This window comes from Schistocerca cancellata, chromosome 7, assembly GCF_023864275.1.
Source record: "Schistocerca cancellata isolate TAMUIC-IGC-003103 chromosome 7, iqSchCanc2.1, whole genome shotgun sequence".
Lineage (NCBI taxonomy): Eukaryota > Metazoa > Arthropoda > Insecta > Orthoptera > Acrididae > Schistocerca > Schistocerca cancellata.
In genome coordinates this window covers 206,579,001-206,585,426 of record NC_064632.1, presented here as the reverse complement: position 1 = coordinate 206,585,426, position 6,426 = coordinate 206,579,001, and the positions used below count along the sequence as shown (strand labels likewise).

Sequence of the window (6,426 nt, the reverse complement as noted above, 5' to 3'; positions counted from 1 at the left end):
CCAGCTCGTGGACGCGTATATAGCAGTACGTGAAGTTGAGCAGCGAGGTGTTCGATTGCGATCCGTCGATCATCTCGAATGAGAGTGTCCGTACGTTCCTACATATCAGCAGTCACAGCTGTGTGCGGCGGTTCGCACGCGGGAGAGGCTTGTACTACCTTGTAGCGATGAAGACAGATGACTCGCCCAGTTACTTACCGTACTTTAGGTCGTCCTCAGGTATCCGTACACAGCCCGTAGCTGCCTATGAATATCTGCGATGCCCTCGTTTTTCGCCAAAAGAAACTCAGTGATAGCTCTCTGCTTGTAACGCACCTCCGTTACAAACGCCATTTTGAAGGCCACGTATAGCGCCGCCACCTATCGGAACTCTGTGAAAGTATAGTGAATGATGCGCTGTCCCACAACTGTTTCAGCATTTCTTCAACCGAAATTTGCCGAGAAAACATATGTGTTACATTACTCATTGGGGATACCTCGTACTGTCACAGGAACTGTTGGCGCACACGAACCATGGACGGTTGCGCAGCCGCTTTTAGGAAATCCTGCGTCATTAAATACGCTGCATGGCGCAGCGATAGGAGGCCATATGCCCACATGGCGAGATCCTGAGTGCATCTAACAGTGCATTGCACTGATGAGTCACTAACTACTACCACCTAGAATAACTCCGAAAGTTGTAGCTGAAATGTCTGTGGGACAAAAGTTGCATGGGACAAGGGGTCCGTAATATGACGTTGGTTTTTTGTTGCTAGGTGGAGTCGCTTCAGAGATATGAAGGTCAACAATTTTTCTCAAATAGTGTGCTATAGTTTGGTACTTATTTTCTGACAGCAGTTATCGAGACGAATCCAATGATGTGAAACAGTCAAGTCTTTGAAGGTCATCGTAGGTCACAAAGGTGGCATGGACGTCCATTTATAGAAGGTGTTCAAAGTGATGACCATTGGTATCAATGCAGTGCTGCAATCTTCTTATCATGGACTGAGTGGTATTCCTTATCACATCGGCACTTATCGAAGCACAATTCTCTATTGCATATCTTCAGGTGTAGTTGGAACGTCTTTATAAACTATGTCTATTACGAATCCCCGCAAGAAAAAATCCAAAGACGAGAGGTCCGGCGAACGACCCGGCCACGACACATCTCCTCCGTTTCCAATCCAACGATCTAGGAATTGTCTCTGCAACTCATTTCTAGCGGTCAGCGAAAAATGTGCCAGATACCCATCATGTTGATATCACATTCTGTTCCTTGTTTCTAAAGGTTTTTCTTCCAATAACAGACTTTTTGCAGGAATTTGGTGTAGTTCCTACCATTAAGATTACCTTCAATGAAATAGGGGTCTATAATTCTGTGCTTGAGAATCCCACACGATACATTCACCCACCATCGTTTTCTGTGTCCAACTTGCTCCATCCAACACGGATTTTCAGTTGTCCAATAATGCACGTTATGCAAATTAATATTTCCATGGTTCGTGAATGTAGCCTCGTCAGTAAATAAAATCAAATTAATAAATGTGTCATCCCTCTGAATCTGAAGTTGAGTCCATGGGCAGAATTCAATACGACGCACGCAATCCGTACCAGTTAATTCTTGGTGGAAACTGATATGGTAAGGGTGATATTTATGGCGATGCAGAACAGGAACAACAGTACTCTGGCTCGTGCCAGAGTCGCTTGCGATAAGACGCGAACTAACACAACGATCTCGAACCATAGGGGCCAGTGTACCAATTTTCGTTTCCTCGTTAGTAACTTTCCTTTGCCGCATTCGTTTCCGATGCGTTAAAGATCCAGTTATTCTCAGTTTACCATAGATATATTTAAACGTATGACGTGTAGGGTCAGTGTGTTGAGAATATGTTTCAGCGAATAAGGCTCTAGCTCTCACTGAATCTCGTTGGCATTCTCCGTAAATGAGAAGCATATCGACGTGTTCTCCGAAGGAATACATCATTCATATTCGCTTGATTCAACGATACTAGTCTTATCGTTCCTGTTACTGTTAGATTGTGAAACCGTCGAATGGTGATTACATGTCAGTGGTACGTTGGATGGATACGCCGAATTCGGCGAATACTTACTATTTGCACGGTACACGAGGGAGAATTCTCGAAGTATGTGCTTCAATAAGTGCTGAAGTGTCAAGGAATACCACTCACTCCGTTCTAAGAAGATTGCAACACTGCATTGATACCAATGGTCATCATTTCGAACATCTTTTGTAAATGGGCGTTCAAGCCACCTTTTTGACCATCGTTAACCTTCAACATCATTGGATCCATCTCGATAGCCGCTATCAAAAAGTAAGTACCTAACTACAGCATACTATTATACAAATACCAAAGTTGACCTTCATATTGTAACAGCGATATCGATTAGAAGTAGGTTTCTGCTATATGACTGTGTATCCGTGACTATGAAGTGTTTGTTCTTTGTTACCTAAGGTCATTGATTTGTGACCGGAAATTTAAAGTTTGTAATGTATGTACGAAAAAAGACTGAAAATGTTTAAAATAATAAAATTTTATAATACATGTATGTTTATAAAGAAAAAATGGTATATTGCAAGCTGGTACATGCTTAGGACACTTGTACTGCGTAACATAAAAGATGTAGGGAAGTCTCACCGCAACGGATGTGGTTTGGCTCAATGTAAAAGGTGGTTTTCACGGTCGCACTGGGCGGCTCCTTGATGGGAACGGTACGCAGTCAGTGGCTAGCTGTTGCACGGTACACATCGATGGTCCAAATGGAGGCAACTGGAAGCCGTTTTGAAAAGAATCTGGCCTCGGATGTTGATTTGGCTGTTGCATGGTCCTCTCGGCAGCAAGTAATGCCAGTAACTCGTTAAAAATCTGGCGCGAAGAAGAAATTGTGTAGATTATTCAAACATCAAGAACTGTGAGTAGAGTTAACCGTCACGTCGCTTGTCACCCCTACTTCGCTACTGCTCCACCAACTTCATGCATACAGATATGTAGTAGAGCGTAGACTAGTTAATTTGTGTGAGTGTTTTCAATAATAATCTGAGTGCTATAAACCTGTGTTTAGAACCATAACTTTTATCCTAATCATGAACCTAAGCAGGATCCCCTCCTAAGTGTTCAGAAAACCGAATATCATATTTTTAACAATCTAATGATTTATTTATGTGTATTAAAAGTACTAAAATTCAATGCCAGACTGTATAAATGTTTCTGTCTAAAATGTCTGCTTACAGGTGATGAAAAAGTCAAACAAGTTAACCTTATTTGAAACATAATTTAGACTTGATTGCTAACATGAACAATTTTTGAGGTTAATGGAGTTCAGTGTTGAGTAATTTGCTTTGAAGGCTGAAAACATAAACTACACCAAGTAGGGCTAAGTATTAAATTTAGATGAATTGAATCTTACTATTGTAACAATCATAGAGTTTGACTGGTGATACAGTAACAGTTTATGGGTCACCACCATATTCTTTTCATATCAGAAAGATAATTCGAATATTATTGCTACTAAAGGAATTTGATACATTTCAGTAAATGGCTGTATAAACTGTGTAATTGTGGTTTTATTTAATTTAATTTGTGGTATTTGCATGTCAGTTAAGCCAGAAACCTTTCCATGTCCAACTTTAGTTTAGTGCTTCCTGCAGAAACATCTCAGTACTGAGTCACGTAATGATCGTGATTGTAGCTGTTATTAATATTATTATGCGTGAGGTACAATTTTGCTTTCTATGATCACTGGTTTGTGCATTAATGGTAACTTCTGTTACCCACACCTTAGATTACCCTGTATTCGTGTATATCCAGTGTGCTAATCAAAAAGAGTATTAATGAAAGTCACTACAACAACTAATATTCAATTTTCTTGAAATTAATATTTCAAATTAATGTGCCTAATGGGGCTGGCGACCGTTCGATTTCTCATTCTTGTATGAACTTTACTACTTTCATTGTCCCTATAGTAAAAGCCTATTTAGTTTTTCTATTAATTAAAATATATTGAAAATTTCTGTGCAATACCTTCATCCATTAGAGGCATAAATCACTCCGTCGTCAGGCCACGAGTGGCCTACCGAGACCATCCGTCCGCCGTGTCATCCACAGAGCAGGATGCGGATAGGAGGGGCGTGGGGTCAGCACACCGCTCTCCCAGTCGTTATGATGGTATTCTTGACCGAAGAAGCCACTGTTCAGTCGAGTAGCTCCTCAATTGGCATTACGAGGTTGAAAAATGGCAACAGCGCACGGCGGCCTGGATGGTCACCCATCCAAGTCCCGACCACGCTCGACAGCGCTTAACTTCGGTGATCTAACGGGAACCGGTGTATCCACTGTGGCAAGACCGTTGCCCCATTAGAAACATGCATGGTCAAAACTCAAAAACCTCCTAGAGGGTACCATTAGCTTGTGTCTCGGCAGGCAAGTGTTTGTTATACGTGGCTTTTCCCGTGACAGGACCAAATGTTGGGTGGTTAGAGACGAACGACGTATAACGGAGCTAGTGTTATTGAAGTTTATACGTATGTGTGTCGTTTATTATACGAAATATTCATGACTACACACTTTTCACAAACAAAAACATCACACTGCAATGACTGTGTGCCGAAATTGGAAGTCTCTTAGAATTACACAACAAATTTGCCTTTGAACAAATTGTTTATATTATTGTCGTTTATCATGTATTAGTAAGAAATCCCAGGACTGTAGTGTATCTTTTGACTACAGAAGTACGTTAGGGCGATTTAGGAGTAAATTATATATATATATTTAGGTTCCTGTACTTCCGACAACTAATAATCAAGAAGTCGTGACTTCAGCTGTATCGAAAATTAATCTGTGTAATATTGAAACAAACAAATATAATATAAAATTGTATCTTACTTGCTTGATAGCAATAATATTCTAAAAAGCTAAAAGTATTCTCGAATTGTGGTACAAAATATAAGAGCTACCGTGACTTGAGCTCACACGACCAAGTTGAGAGGGAAGAGAGCAACAAGAGCTAAAGGTCTTTTGTTGGTGTCCTCGGCTGGGGTAGGAACTGTGTAGCTAAGAGCCGCTGGTGTGATTCTGATAACATTATAGACAACTGAACTAACCCACTTTTGGTGAAGGCAAATTGCAGTTGTAGACAAGAATGTTATTCGTTGTGCGTTAACGTGAGTAATTCTGTTGGTCCTTATGTGTGACTTAATAGACCACGTGAAATAGATAATTCTGGGAAATTAACCGATATTAGCGAATTTAGAGTACTGGACCATGCCGCTGCTCATGTAAAACATTACCTGTATGGGAATTTACCGTTTGCTTGCACTGTCATGATAAAATAATGTTAATTTATTGGAATTTTAGTTTCAGTACAACCGCCAATTGAGGGAACGTGTCTGTTGACTCTAATAAAACTGGAGTCGAGTCCAAACCTTTGTTAGAATACATCATTATCCACGCAGCCATTCCCATTTTCTTATTTGATGTTCCTTATTTATAGTTCAAAATTGTTCTAGACTATTCAGTAGACTGGATTATTATTACTGAATTTATATAGGGCAAAATGCAACAGCTCACAACCATTCCCTACCCAAAGGTCGGGCCATTAAATGTATTAAGTGGTTGTGTGCCTGCCCAGTGTTTGTAGTCCCAGACATCGCTAAAGGCTGGTCTCATGTGGGAGTAACCGGCGGTCGCATGTAGCTTTGTAGTGTCACGTCAGATTGTTGTGTACTGGCTGTTTCGGGAGTGGTAGTAAATATTTTTGGAGGAAGCTGTATAAACTAGTTCAAATAAATCATCCCATGTAACATGCTTCCAACTCTGGCTACAAAGACAGTTTTCCATTTCACAAATTGTTACTACAGTTCCGATGTATTTTACTTATCGACTGCCATATTAACACTTTTTTGTGTTCGGCGAGTGAAATTTAAGCTAACTTCTTGATAATCTAGAGACTGGAAATTTTAAACATAGCCTAGAGCTGGATGACATTGTAGTAGTGTGGCCTTAGGTCTGCCACCTGTGATAGGGGACGGGTGACGCTGGAGGAAGAGTGAGGTTTAACATCTCATCGTCAGCGAGGTTATTAGAGATCGAGCACAAGCTTAAATTATTTCAGGGATGGGAAAGGATATGAGCTATGTCTTTTCAAAGAAATGTCCACGGTATTTGTCCGGAGCGATTTGGGGAAATCATGGAAAACCTAAATCAGGATGATCTGATGCAGTTGTGAGCCTTCGCCTTCCCAAATGGCAGGCCTGCGTGCTAGCCACATCGACACCTGGCTAGGTGGTATGAGGCTATGAAAGGGGTGACTAGGAAGCCTAATACTGAACACTTCCTGTCCCATTGGAGTTCATGCACGAGGACTGTGCTTAGCAGATTGTGATACAGCCACCAGAGGCGCAATGTACGTAAATTATCTTTCGTAGAAAGA

General features: G+C 40.9%; 1 pseudogene; it reads right to left on the bottom strand.

Moving 5' to 3' along the window:
- Positions 1-4,231: 4,231 nt before the first annotated feature.
- On the bottom strand, positions 4,232-4,349 carry LOC126093075 (5S ribosomal RNA; annotated as a pseudogene).
- Between the last annotated feature and the right edge of the window lie 2,077 nt (positions 4,350-6,426).